The sequence below is a fragment of the Phaenicophaeus curvirostris genome, chromosome 3, assembly GCF_032191515.1.
Source record: "Phaenicophaeus curvirostris isolate KB17595 chromosome 3, BPBGC_Pcur_1.0, whole genome shotgun sequence".
Taxonomy (NCBI): domain Eukaryota; kingdom Metazoa; phylum Chordata; class Aves; order Cuculiformes; family Cuculidae; genus Phaenicophaeus; species Phaenicophaeus curvirostris.
The window spans coordinates 9,052,899-9,065,781 of NC_091394.1; positions in this window are offsets into that span (position 1 = coordinate 9,052,899).

The following is a 12,883-nucleotide window of genomic DNA, read 5'->3' on the forward strand; positions in this document are numbered from 1 at the left end:
ACTTTTTCATACATATATATCATTCCCTCCCATAAAATGACAGGTGCAGTTATTTTTACTCACTCCACTATTCCGTGCTTGGTTCACATTTTTTCTTGGCTCATTCAATCAATCCAGAAAGAACAGTAGGAAGGAGAGGTTTGTGTTTTATGATAGTTGTACACAACCTCTTTGAGATTAATTTTTGTTATTGCCTATATTGCCTGTATTAACAAGTTCTTCTTAATCAGTGACAAAGGAGGAAAATTAAGAAGAGTCTAGCTTTTAATCAAAATTATAACTGTAAATATTTGTTCTTTGATTATGGAGAAATTGGAGGTGCTTCCAGCCATTAAAACAATCAAAGGTACTTGATTGAACCTCACTAGGCCACAAAATCCTTATATAGAAGAAATGAGCTGCCATCAACTGCTTCTTTAATATCTCACAGCTTCTTTGAGCTCCTCCCTGATAGGAGTACTACACAACATAGCCTTTAAGGAGTGCTACTGCAGGAGCAAACACTAACAAAAATTTCCTTTGCAGAGAAATCACAATGTACAAGGAAGCCTCAGAAGTAGCTTCTCTTAGCAAGCCTAAGCCCAGAATCTGTAGTTCCAACCCATAGGTACCCTGAGATAACACAGTTACTAAGTTTACATTATAGAAAACAAAACTAATTTGAAAAAAACACCTACTAGTAGACACCACGAAGTAGAGGTAATGTCTATGCGAGAAAGTGCTTGGATCTTTGGAAATTCTGGATTTAAGTTTTGGAAGTATATCTTCATATGTAATATTTCAATTACTTGGAACCCTTGTGGAAGAAAAATAACCTTACTTGTGAATACATGTGTTCTTTATAAACTCACAGAAGTGGGGGCGAGTAAAGTCAGAGAAAATTCAGACTCTAGGAGGAACAGATTTACACTTTGATTACAACATCAAGTGATATTCAAGAATTAATCCAACCATTTTGCTGAATCTTGTATAAGATAGACACTTCCTCGTATAGGTCACCAGCCAGAAAGTCATTACGTTAACTTGTATGGAGCTATACTATTTCCATGTTTCAAGAACTAGCAATGAAAAACAGATGTCTTCCACATTCCCAGCGTACTCATACACTTCTGTTGTATCGTTTTTATGGAATGATGAGCATCTTATTTTGCAATGTCTAACACTGACAGTTTAAAAAATATTTTTATCTTTGACTAAGAAAAGGTCATACTTTAAAAGTTTTAAAATGTTATGATAGAACTCAAAATAGTAAAGGTCAAGGTATCCACAAAACTTTTTTTGAATGTTTTATGTATTGGTCTAAACCTTACAAATTAGACACATGTGATACACCAAATTTGAATCCCTGTAGATGATTAAACAGGAATGAAGTGCAGCACAGCAATGTCTTCACAGATAATTTTGCTTTGTGTGGCTAGCCATGGCCAGGGATCATCACCTCCAGAGGGGGGCTTTGAGGAGAAAGGGTTTATTCTGACAGTTTAAATACAGCCAAAGTATAAAAATATAAATAATAAAGCAGGACGACAGCACCCCCAGTGTCCTACTGGACAGGGTGCTCAGCACTGGTGTGAGGACCATCTTCACCCTTCCTGCAAACCCTCAATCTCTGTTTGATGGAGGCAAATGCAAAGCCCACGGTTTTCACTCCAGTGTGAACTGGGGGAGACGTGACTGGATTTAGCAGTGTCCTCAAGGCAAGCTGGGCAAGAACATCTGTTTGTGACTCAGGGATGGGAGCAGGAGGTTTGAAAAAAAATCATTCCTCAGTAAAAGATCTTCTTGTTGATTAAAAAGCAACAGAGAAATGGGAAATTGTGACCAGCATTTATCTGGTCCTGCGCTTCCTGCAGGTGATGCTTTGGGGGCTTATAAGGACACCCCAGATTCTGGCAGTGTCTGCAGAGTTAAGAACTGTTCTTGCAGTTTGACTGCACTGAGTGAGGTTGAACTTGCAGTTACCTTGAAAACGTGTCATTCTGCTTACCTGGGATGATTGCTTGTAATTAATGATTGCAAGAAGTCCAGTCTAAGGTTTCCCGAAGCGAGCAGGTTGCAGTTAGGGTACAGAAGTGGCAGAGTCACCTTCCCTGAAGGGGTTTAAGGCACGGGTGGACGAGGCGCTGAGGGATATGGTTTAGTGTTTGATAGGAATGGTTGGAGTCGATGATCTGGTGGGTCTCTTCCAACCTGGTGATTCTATGATTCTATGATTCATGAAACTATGCAGCAAGGTTAAAAGCTAAAAAGAGCAGCAGCAAACAAAACTTCTTATTAAGCTTGAATTATGCTCTCAAATCGTAGTCAGTTCAACACATGCTTCCAGAAATATGTTAGTTCCTGGTGTTTTGCAGGGTCTTTTTGCACAAGGTTTATCCCCTAGCAAGGAATCTCAGAAAGGAATGGTGCAGGTTATCTATTCCACATATAGATACTTTACAATTAGAACTGAGAGAACATTGTATGAGGAACATAGGTTAGAAAATAATTCCAGCTTCATGACCCTTGCTGAGAGAGTAAATATACAGCATGTTAATAATTTATACATATGTCCATATGTGTATGAGGAATATGTGCAAATGAGGCAAAGCTGAGGGAATAAGTGAAAATGGCGTGGATCTGAAAAAAGTATAAAAGGTTTATTTCATTCTTATAAGAAAAGACGTAGAGGTAGCAATGCTGTGTAAACTTTATTGAAAGTTTATTTTCTTTTAAGAGACTATTGGTTAAAACATATAAAACCAGGTTGTTTATACTAAAAATAATAGGCTTTTACACTGTAACTGTCATGTGCTTCCAGAAAAACAGTTAGCAGTTTCCTGAATGACTACTAGAACAGAATTCAGAATATTTAAGGAAGAAAAATCTCCTTACAGCCACAACCCTCCCTATGCAGAGAAAAAGGAGGGTGAAAATATATTTTCTTATGACAAAACTTGTTTTATGTAAAAGCTGACAGACTGAGAAATTAGCAGTGGCAGTTGAAACCAAGAGAAACAAATCTGGGCTAATGATAGACCTGTTGAAATTATGTGTGGTTACTTTGAGCACCTCTAAAATTAGCATATGGAGCCTTTTCAATTTAGGCCAGCTCTGCTGAAGCAACTTGTTTACTCCTGAGGTTCCTACTTAAAAGTGCAGTGAAATTAAGACTGCTTGAAAATTTCTGCTTTCTTCTTTTAATTTGCTTGAATAAAGTATATCATTTCTGTCTAGGCTCATTTTAAAGTAGATTTTATAAAATGTAATATCCTCACTAAGACATTCTTGAGAATTATCATGAAGAAATATGTCTGTGAAGAAATTTAAATAAAAGATAGAATAAGGGCTCCAAGGAGTTCCTATACAGAGCTTCTAGTCAATACGAAGGCTTGAGAAAAGTGAATTCCATACTTAACTGGAAATTTCAGCAACATTTGTAATTATATATAAATACAATAGAAATACAGGGGTTAAAAATTACTTTATTTTCTAATAAGTAATTTTTGTTTAAGTCAGATTGGTTTGTATTAAGTTTATTGGAGCTCTTTATTTAAAGCATTTCACAGCTATACAATAAATGTCAGAAAAACTTGCTAGATGGCAAAAAGTCAGTAAAGGGAATGTTGTCTTCCTGATAAATCATTGGACTGCAAAGGAGATACTGAAGAACAGAAAAGGAACTACTGTATTTCTATCCCTAAAAATAATCCAATTGGGTACACAAAACCCAGAAAATTTGTGTGTATGTTTAACAAAATTATATTAATATTATCTAGGTGAGTATTGACTAAATGTAGAGGTACAAGATAATGTTGTGGCAATAGATTAATATCTATAAGGTATACCATATGCACAGTACTTGGATTCTTACAGCATTACTTGCCCAGACATTAGACAAATGCCTGGACTGCTTATGCAAATTAATACTCTCAGCCCAAGCATCACTAGGATTAGAAGAAGAAGAGGCCTACATTGACTGTAGTGCATGATTGCTGCTGAACCTTGCTTTCTGCCCCTTGAGAAATAAGATGAAATCAGTTGCTTTCTTCATGTACTGGAACTGTGAGAGTAACAGGAGTGCAATAAAGACCACAGTTGTGAAAACAGGCTAAATAGGCTGCTACTATGGATTATCACCTGCTTGGAACATTAAAATGAATGTCATTTAAAACTTTGGAATTTCTCTTTGAAATCCCCAAATTAAAAGGACTTCTGTAAAGTCAGACTATGTGTTGTGACAACTTCTGAAATATTAACCCTGTTGCTTGATTTTATAACAGCAAAGACTAGTTTCTGAGATGAATGCTTACATTAATAGTATCCAAACATTTTGACCCCTGTGGATTAGTAGTATCCATGGACTTGATGGATATATTTGGAAGCCCAGAAGTGCTTCCAATCATTGAGTACTTCTGCAATCATTGTAGCTTTCATTTTATTTTGTGGTTTACCCTTTATAATATTAGAAATATACTTATAAACAGATATTTAAAGCTGTACCCCAAGGATCTGAAATTCAGACAAATGTCTGGGGACTGATTCCTCATGTTGTGCTAACTGCAACTGCCCATTGGCTTATAAAATTGCCCCTTAAATTCCATTCTGGTCCAATCTTAAATAATGGTCTCACGTCCTCCCCCAGATGACTAGTTAAGAAGAATACGTATATACTTGCTTATACTGAGAAAAATAGTGAAGTAATGTAGGAAGGATTACATCATGTCTATGGCTAACAGGAGCCAGAGCTCTAGGTTTTCTCTGCAGAGTTTGTGGCAAGAAGCTACAGGCCAAAAGGTCAAGAAAAATATTTGGAACTGAACAAGCAAGGGAAAGGTGTAAGAGAAGAGATATGCAGTCTGAATTTCCTGAAAGAGTTCTCTAGAAAATATGCACTGCTGTGATACCTATCTCCCACGGCTTAGAGAAGAAACAAATTGGTAACATTAAAACCTGAGAGATTTGAGGCAGATAGCAGTAGTATGACAAGCATGATCCAACTATTTCTTTTTCACAGTGACTTTATTGTCAACCACAGTACAAAACTCTTGACATTTTTTTTTTTCATTTGCATCATGAAGCTACTAAAATCAGCTATGATGTAGCGATTAGGCTACTGGAGATATAGGATAAAATTACCATTAATTACTCCCTATTGTGAGAGACTGATAATATTAGAAAGTTCTGACATCAGTTTTCTTTGTAAGTTTATACATCACTCCTTCCTCAACAATGCATATTACTCCAGATGCTATCAAGAATGGAAAAGGCCCGAATGTTTTGGATGAGCTGAAATCAGAATGTTGAATGGTAGCATTATTGGTTGCTTTCGTAATCAAGTCCGCTTCCAATAAATCTTCATAGTGAGCCTTCCTACATTTGAATAGAACACAGCTCTTTGGTCAGAGCTGACCTGCAGTACCTTGAAAAAGAACTTGGAAGCCAAGACATATCTCTCAGACATAACATGGTAAGCATTCTGTGCAGATTGTGTCTCAAGTCTCACAAAGAGGTACTGAAGTAATACTTTAGCAACTCAAGTCTCAGAGGGTTTTCCCTATCTTAAATGATATTTTCAGAATTATAGTACATTAAGGGCCTTCTCTACACAATTATGGAGTGTTATTAGAGTAGTAATGAAAATTTATTATTTTATATCAAATATTTACATAATTTTTTATACTTTTACTTGAAGAAAAAGATGTACAACCTTGTCTTTTTATGGAAGATTTTAATTACTACTTTCTTTGGATTTTTCTCATTCTTTAGAATTTTACCTCAGTACAAGTCAAATTGACATACACAAAAGAGGACTTATTCAGTCCTTACAAATTAGAATCATAAAATCATAGAGTCATAGAATGGTTTGGATTGGAAGGGACTATGAAGGTCACCTGGTCCAACCCCCCTGCAGTGAACTGGAATATCATCAACTAGATCAGGTTGCTTGGAGCCCCATCCAACCTTACCTTGAATGTTTCCAGGGTTGGGTCATCTAACACTTCTTTGGGCAACCTGTTCCAGTGTTTCACCACCCTCAGTGAAAAGAATGTCTTCCTATTATCTAGTCTAATCTTCTCCTCTTCAAATTTAAAACTATTACCCCTTGTCCTGTTTCTACATGTCCTAACAAAAAGTTTGTCTCCATCTTTCTCATAAATGCTGAACGGCTACAATAGAGTCTTCTTGGAGACTCTTCTCCATGCTGAAAAACTCTCTCAGCTTCTCTTCATAAGGGAGGTGTTGCAGGTCTTTGATGATTTTTGTGGCCCTTCTCTGGACCTGCTTTAACAGCTCCGTATCTTTCCTGTGCTGAGGGCTCCAGAGCTGGATGCAGTATTCCAGGTGTGGTCTTACCAGAGCAGAGTAGGGGAACAGAATCACCTACTTCTTTTGATGCAGCCCAGGATATGATTGGCCTTCTGAGCTGCAAGCGCACATTGCCTGCTCATGTCTCCAGCTTCTCATCCACCAGGACCCCTAGGTCATTCTCCTCAAGGCTGCTCTCAGTCTCCTCACCCCTGGCCTGTATAGATACTGAGGGTTGCCCCAACCTCAGCACAGGGTCTTGCACTTTGCCTTGTTGAACCTCAATAGCTTTTTTTCACAAGACCACTTCTCCAGCTTGTCGAGGTCCCTCTTGATGTCATCCCACCCCACAGGGATATCAACCTCACCACTCAACTTAGTGTCATCCACAAACTTGCTGAAGTTGCACTTGATACCATCATCTATGTCATTGATGAAGATATTAAACTATGCCGGTCCCAGAAAAGACCCCTGATGGACATGGCTTGTAACTGTTTTCCATCTGGACATTGAGCCATTTACCACTACTCTCTGGGTGTCACCATCCAACCAGTTTCTTATCCACCATATAATCTATCTATCAAATACACATCAATTTAGAGAGAAGGATATTGTCGGGACCAATCAAAGACCTTAGAAAGGTCCAGACAGATGATATCCATGGTCTTTCCCTCATCCACCGAGGTAGTCACTCTCTCAAAGAAGGCCACTAGTTTGATGAGGTAGGACTTGCCCCTAGTGAAGCCATGCTGGCTGCCTCTAGTCACCTTCCTGTCCTCCATGTGCCTTAGCATAGCTTCCAGGAGGATTCTCCCTGGCACAGAAGGAAGGCTGACAGGTTGCTAATTTCCAGGGTCCTCCTTTCTACCCTTTTCAAAAATGGGTGCAATGTTACCTTTTTTCCAGTCACTGGACTTTGCTTGACTGCCATGACTTTTAAAATATATTACTATACCTACAGTGCTTTGCAATAGTCAAGGAAAATACAATTTGATACTAATTTAAAAATTTTCTTAGCGAGTTTTTGCCTGTTTATCATTTCTCCATTTAATCTTATGCTTCAGATATAATTTTTCAATTTAAACATACCATTCTAATTACAACTATAAAGCCAGTACAACGCATTTAGTTTCATATATAATTTCACGTGATCTTTGATAAACAGTAAAACGATATGCATCCGCAGTTCAAGAACTAAAAATTTAATAAGAAGAAAGGGAAATTAATATTGTTTTTTCTTGGAATAAGTCAACAGGGCAGAGGTTTCCTGATATTTTAAAAATTATGTAGATATTATTGCAGATATGTTTGGTTTATCAAATACAGATATAATTTTCATCATTTTACTCTTACAATTCATACATATGTACCAAATGATGATTTTCATTATTAGGAAAATTCTCATCCCACAGTTTCTCTGTTCCTTTCATAATATATATTTGGTATATTTAGTATGTGCCTCTATACATTTAGAAGGAAGTGGCTTACATAAAAATAAAGCTTTTCATGAAAACTTGATCAACATATTTTTCTGTTTGTAATTGTATTTTTATTTTGTTTTAGTGATCCTCAGGTAATGGACACTGAATTGTGATAACAATCCCTCTTGCTTTCAGACATGAATATAAATTACCAATGACTCCTGATGAAACAAATAGAAGTAGGAACAAATTAGAAGTAGGAAAATGAGGAAACAATGTCCTCTGCACAGGTCAGTGTCATGACTTGAACACAAGCCACAAAAATGTTGCAAGTAAAGGTAAAGAAAGACTGTTTCAGTCACTGTGTGCAATGCATGTGTGCCATCTTTTTACAAGGGGATGTAGTGATAGGATGAAGGGCTATAAATTCGAAGGGGGACAATTTAGACTAAACATTAGGAAGAAAATCTTCATGATGAGGGTAGTGAGACACTGGCACAGGTTTCCCAGGGAAGCTGTGGATTCCCCCTCCTTGGAAATGTTCAAGGCCAGACTGGATGGGGCCTTGGACAGCCTTATCTAGTACAAGGTGTCTCTGCTCATGGTAACAGGGGTTGGAACTAGATGATCTTTAAGATCATCTATGGTTGGACTCGATGATCCGGTGGGTCTCTTCCAACCTGGTGATTCTATGATTCTATGATTCTATCCCTTCCAACTCAAACCATTCTATGATTCTATGATCTCCCAGGGGTCAATAGGCATTTTTTTTTGTTTCGATATTATATAGCATGGTTCTTACTGAAATATATGTTTTTCAAAATTTATTTATCAACACTTTTCCTCTAGCATGTTTCTAGTCCCTCTGAATCTGGCATTATCAGTAGACAATGTCTATGCCATCATCAGCATTGCTAGAGAAAGGATTCATTATAATCTTTGGATAGACCACTTAAATACGCCTACTACCATTTACTTTGGTAAAGATCTATCAATAACAATGCTGAGTTGGCTTTCCAGCCATCGACCTACTTATCATAGCAAGGCTGAAGCTATATTGTTAGTACATTTTTGCAGAGCCATTTCTGAGAACAACATGAGACATGGTGTAAGAACCTCTCTGAAGCCCAAATATGAAATGTCCATTGTCTCTCCTGACAGAGAGGTCAGTTTCACTTTTGCAGAAAGAGATTAAGTTGGCTTGATTGAATTTGCTCTTGACAGCTCCAAGTTAGCTGATTCCCTTTCCTAGGTGCTTTCAAGCTGGCAGATATCCCATGAATCCTTTTTCAATGAATGGAAGTTATGGAGTTGTGGCTGCTTATTTTTCTTCATCTGCTTACTCATAATTCATCTTTAAGCAACCACAGATGTAGTTTAGTCAGAAGACTTAAATTCCTTATGTGTCTAACATGTTTATTGTCTTTATCTTGCTCTATTATTTCCTAGTTTATTTTTATAATTCTTTATAACCTGGACAAAACAAACAGAAAAGCAATAAAACCTCCATTGAAATCCCTAGAACTCTAACTTATTAGTATACTCAGAAATCCAAATTGAAGGTAGAGTGATATCAGAGAGAAAGGTAAAAGCAATGATTCCGACAACAAATACAGTGAAATGCTGACTAAAAAAAAGGTATGTTTGGAATGAGGTCTCAGCCCTCTGTAAAACTCTATCTTCTCATCATTACTGATAATTTCACTGTGGGGAGGAAAAAACATCCCGCTCCAATTTAAATTATATTGTCTTAAGGCAAATAATTTTGAATCATGAATCAATGTGACAATGTAATAAAGTATTATAGATATACATTCAGAACAGATGTATTATTTACATACTTTTTTGAGAAGATGCTTTCATGGTTTTGAATACCTTCTGTGCTGGTACTTTGTTCTTTCTACCTCTGAGAGGCAAAAAATGAAAAAATGTGTGGTTTACACCTGTTGAAATAGGGTGCTCTGCTTCCACAGATATTCAGTAGGAAACAGAGGAGGAAGATCACCAACGCAAAATATCTATGACCAGAGCAGATTACTATCTCTAGTATCCCATTTTCTGGTTCAGCATTTATCAGGATAATTAATATACCTATGTACTTTCTTCTTTTCCTCTTACATTCTTTCTCCTCCATACTATGGACTATCCTCAAGCACTTAGCTATAATGTATAGGAAGAAAAACTGTTTTATAATGGAAAGGGAAGGCAGCAGGGGGAGGAATTCAATCTGCCCAACATCTGATGGGGTTTCTCAGACTGCTAGTACTGTCCTAGGGATTTTTTAAAATTGTAAGTGACGTTATCTCAACATATGGAGTGTTTCATGCTACACAGAGGAATTCTGTTTTACACCTCATCTTGGCAGATAAAGAGAACCTGACCACAGAAGTAAAAATTAGTGGTTTCTTAGGTGTAAGTGATTACAATTTTGTTTCACTACTATATGCAAACAGAATAAAAGACATACCAATAAGATGTACAATTGGTTCTTAAAAGGGTCAGCTTAACAAACCTGAAAGCAATTATGAGACAAATCAGCTGGGAGAGAGAACTCAATTGGAAAAGTTTTAAATGATTATTGCAAACCATTTAATAATTTTTAACTAGATGTCTAAAATGCTCACTGGCCAGCATTCATCACTGACTGGGTGTGTTATTTGAAAGAATACTACAGGGATTAGTGCTTTTTTTAACCTACTTAGAAGTTACATTAAGTAGATAGAAAAGGAAGTGTTACAGCTAGTATCAACTGCAAATACAAAAACTTAGGGGCATGGTTTAGTGTTTGATAGGAATGGTTGGACTTGATGATCCGGTGGGTCTCTTCCAACCTGGTGATTCTATGATTCTATGAAAATAATGAGGTTAGATAGCTTACTTAGAATGCTCAGGTTTGCTGGCAACTTGACCAAAACCATCTATAGTCTAATTTATGGTGTGGTGAAATATAAACTAGAAATTACTAGGAAGAAAGAATTCAGGTCGTATTGGATGGGAAGATCTGTTCCTGGAGTGACATCTCAAAAAAGAAATTAGCTGCCATGGTGTGTAATAATAGCCTGATCATTTACCTGACATGGTAGCTAAAACAAGTCCATACAATTCTTTAAGGTATAAACAACGAATCTGAAATAACTATGGGCAGATGAGTTTACCACAGTTTTTCATTTTGGTAGTTTAATTACTACAACCCTCTGCCCATTTCTTGCATCCACAACAAAAGAAGGACTTTGATAAACTGGAAAGCCTTCAAAGAGGGTAGAGTCATGCCATAAACATAATTTAAAGACTGGAAAATATTCTTCCTACAGAAGGTCTCAAGTGGTCTATTTAGCTTATTAAAAAGAAAATTTAAGAGATGACCTGACATAAGCCTGGACTCATCCCCATGCGATGTAAAAACACAACAGTTTTTATGCTAGCGCAGAAAGAGTAGGATCTGTTCCTTGGTAGTACAGAAAGACAGAATCAGACTTGAAATCAGGTACTGTTATTACTGGAGTAACTTATCAATTTTGCAGTAGATTCAAGAGAATGTTTTTCTAAAGGTCTTAAAAAATTCATTCAAGGTGGTTGACTGCACTATGCAAATGATAAACCTAGTTGATCACAGTGTCTATCTTTCTACTTCACTTGCTTAAACTCCCCTAAAAGGGGGAATTGCCTGCTCTGTGAATTGATTAGTAAATCTCTAAAACCTTGAAAAAATTACCACCTTGAAAGAATACTTCTATCTTCCATGACTTCGCCAGAGAGCAGTGCAGATCTTCAAGACATCTGCTGGCTTGACAGTGTGATAAATGGCTAACCATCTGCTTCTTTCTGTCTGGCAGAGAGAAAGTGAGAAGGAAAAAGGTTCTTTAAAAACTCTGCTTCATTTCGTGTTTTCTGATTTGGTGCCTCTAGACTCTACCTGTAGTGCCCCAGATTTATTATAGTTTATCTCAAATGAAGAGTGATAATACAGAAAATTTTGGAGGCATAATACCTGTGGCACATTATGCTCATGATGATGCTTATTTCTGTCACCAGGGGCTCTAGATTCTGAGAAATACAGTTATATAGTAACTTCTATCCCCTCTTCAGGGCTACTTGCTATAGTGAGGTGGCCAGCATCTCAGAGCAGGGCAACAAGTCAAACACAAAGTTGCCTGTGAAGGAAAAGCCTGGGGGAGACAAAAAACCCCATATTTTAGGAGCCATTTGAGTGCTGTAGGTTGAAAGGGAAAACACAACAGGAAGCATCTATATTCAGGATGGCAGTGGCAGCAGGCTGTAAAGTAAAAGCATACTTTCTCTGAGCTGTCTGAACTTTTGGAAGCTGGATCCAAAGGAGCTGCGGAAATCAAACGTCTAGGTTGATGTTCTTTTTCTGAACATCTTTTGTGCAAGGGTTCAGAAAGAAGGGGTGAGAAGCAAGTCAAATCTAAGGTAAATTACTGACATCAGTGCAAGAAGTTGACAGGGAAAAATGAAAGAGGAATGAAAGTTCAATAGAGCACCCACTACTGAAAGCATCACTCGAATGTTTTGGTGTTGTTTTTTTTTTTAATGTGCCAAAGACGGGGTACAAAAAAGCGTAGGAGAAGGACCGTTTGAATATACAGAAAGGATTTTTTCATCTTTTGTTTTAATGTCAGCTACAGTACCCTTCCCCCACATATATTTTATCAAACCACGTTTCCAGATACAGATTAACAATGTACACAACAACTTTATGATAGACACTTTAATAAGAGAACACTCACTGATTTCTAATTAAAAGTTTTCATAGAAAGCCATAATTATTTTGGAACTGGGGGGGGTACTCAAATATTTTAAATTTTTTTTCCATTTCTGAGTGGCATATTTTCTACACTTGCTAAAATAAAGTTATGGATATTGGTATGCAGAAAAACCCAAGGTTAATTTTTAGTCTTCTGCAGATGATTAAGTCTTGTGGGGAGAGCTCTGAATATGCTTAGCTAAAAAACAGTGTGACCTACCCCCATGGCAAGAGCGCTGAAGCCACAGTATCACAGTGGTTGTTCTTTGGACAACTTGCCTGAGAGATATCCAAGATGCACTAACATGGGCAGTGGGCTGCGCTAATCTGGCTCCATGTTTTTTTAGTGTGGCTTGATTTAGTATTTAGCTTGCAAATATGTAAATAAAATTCATGGACTCAATAACCT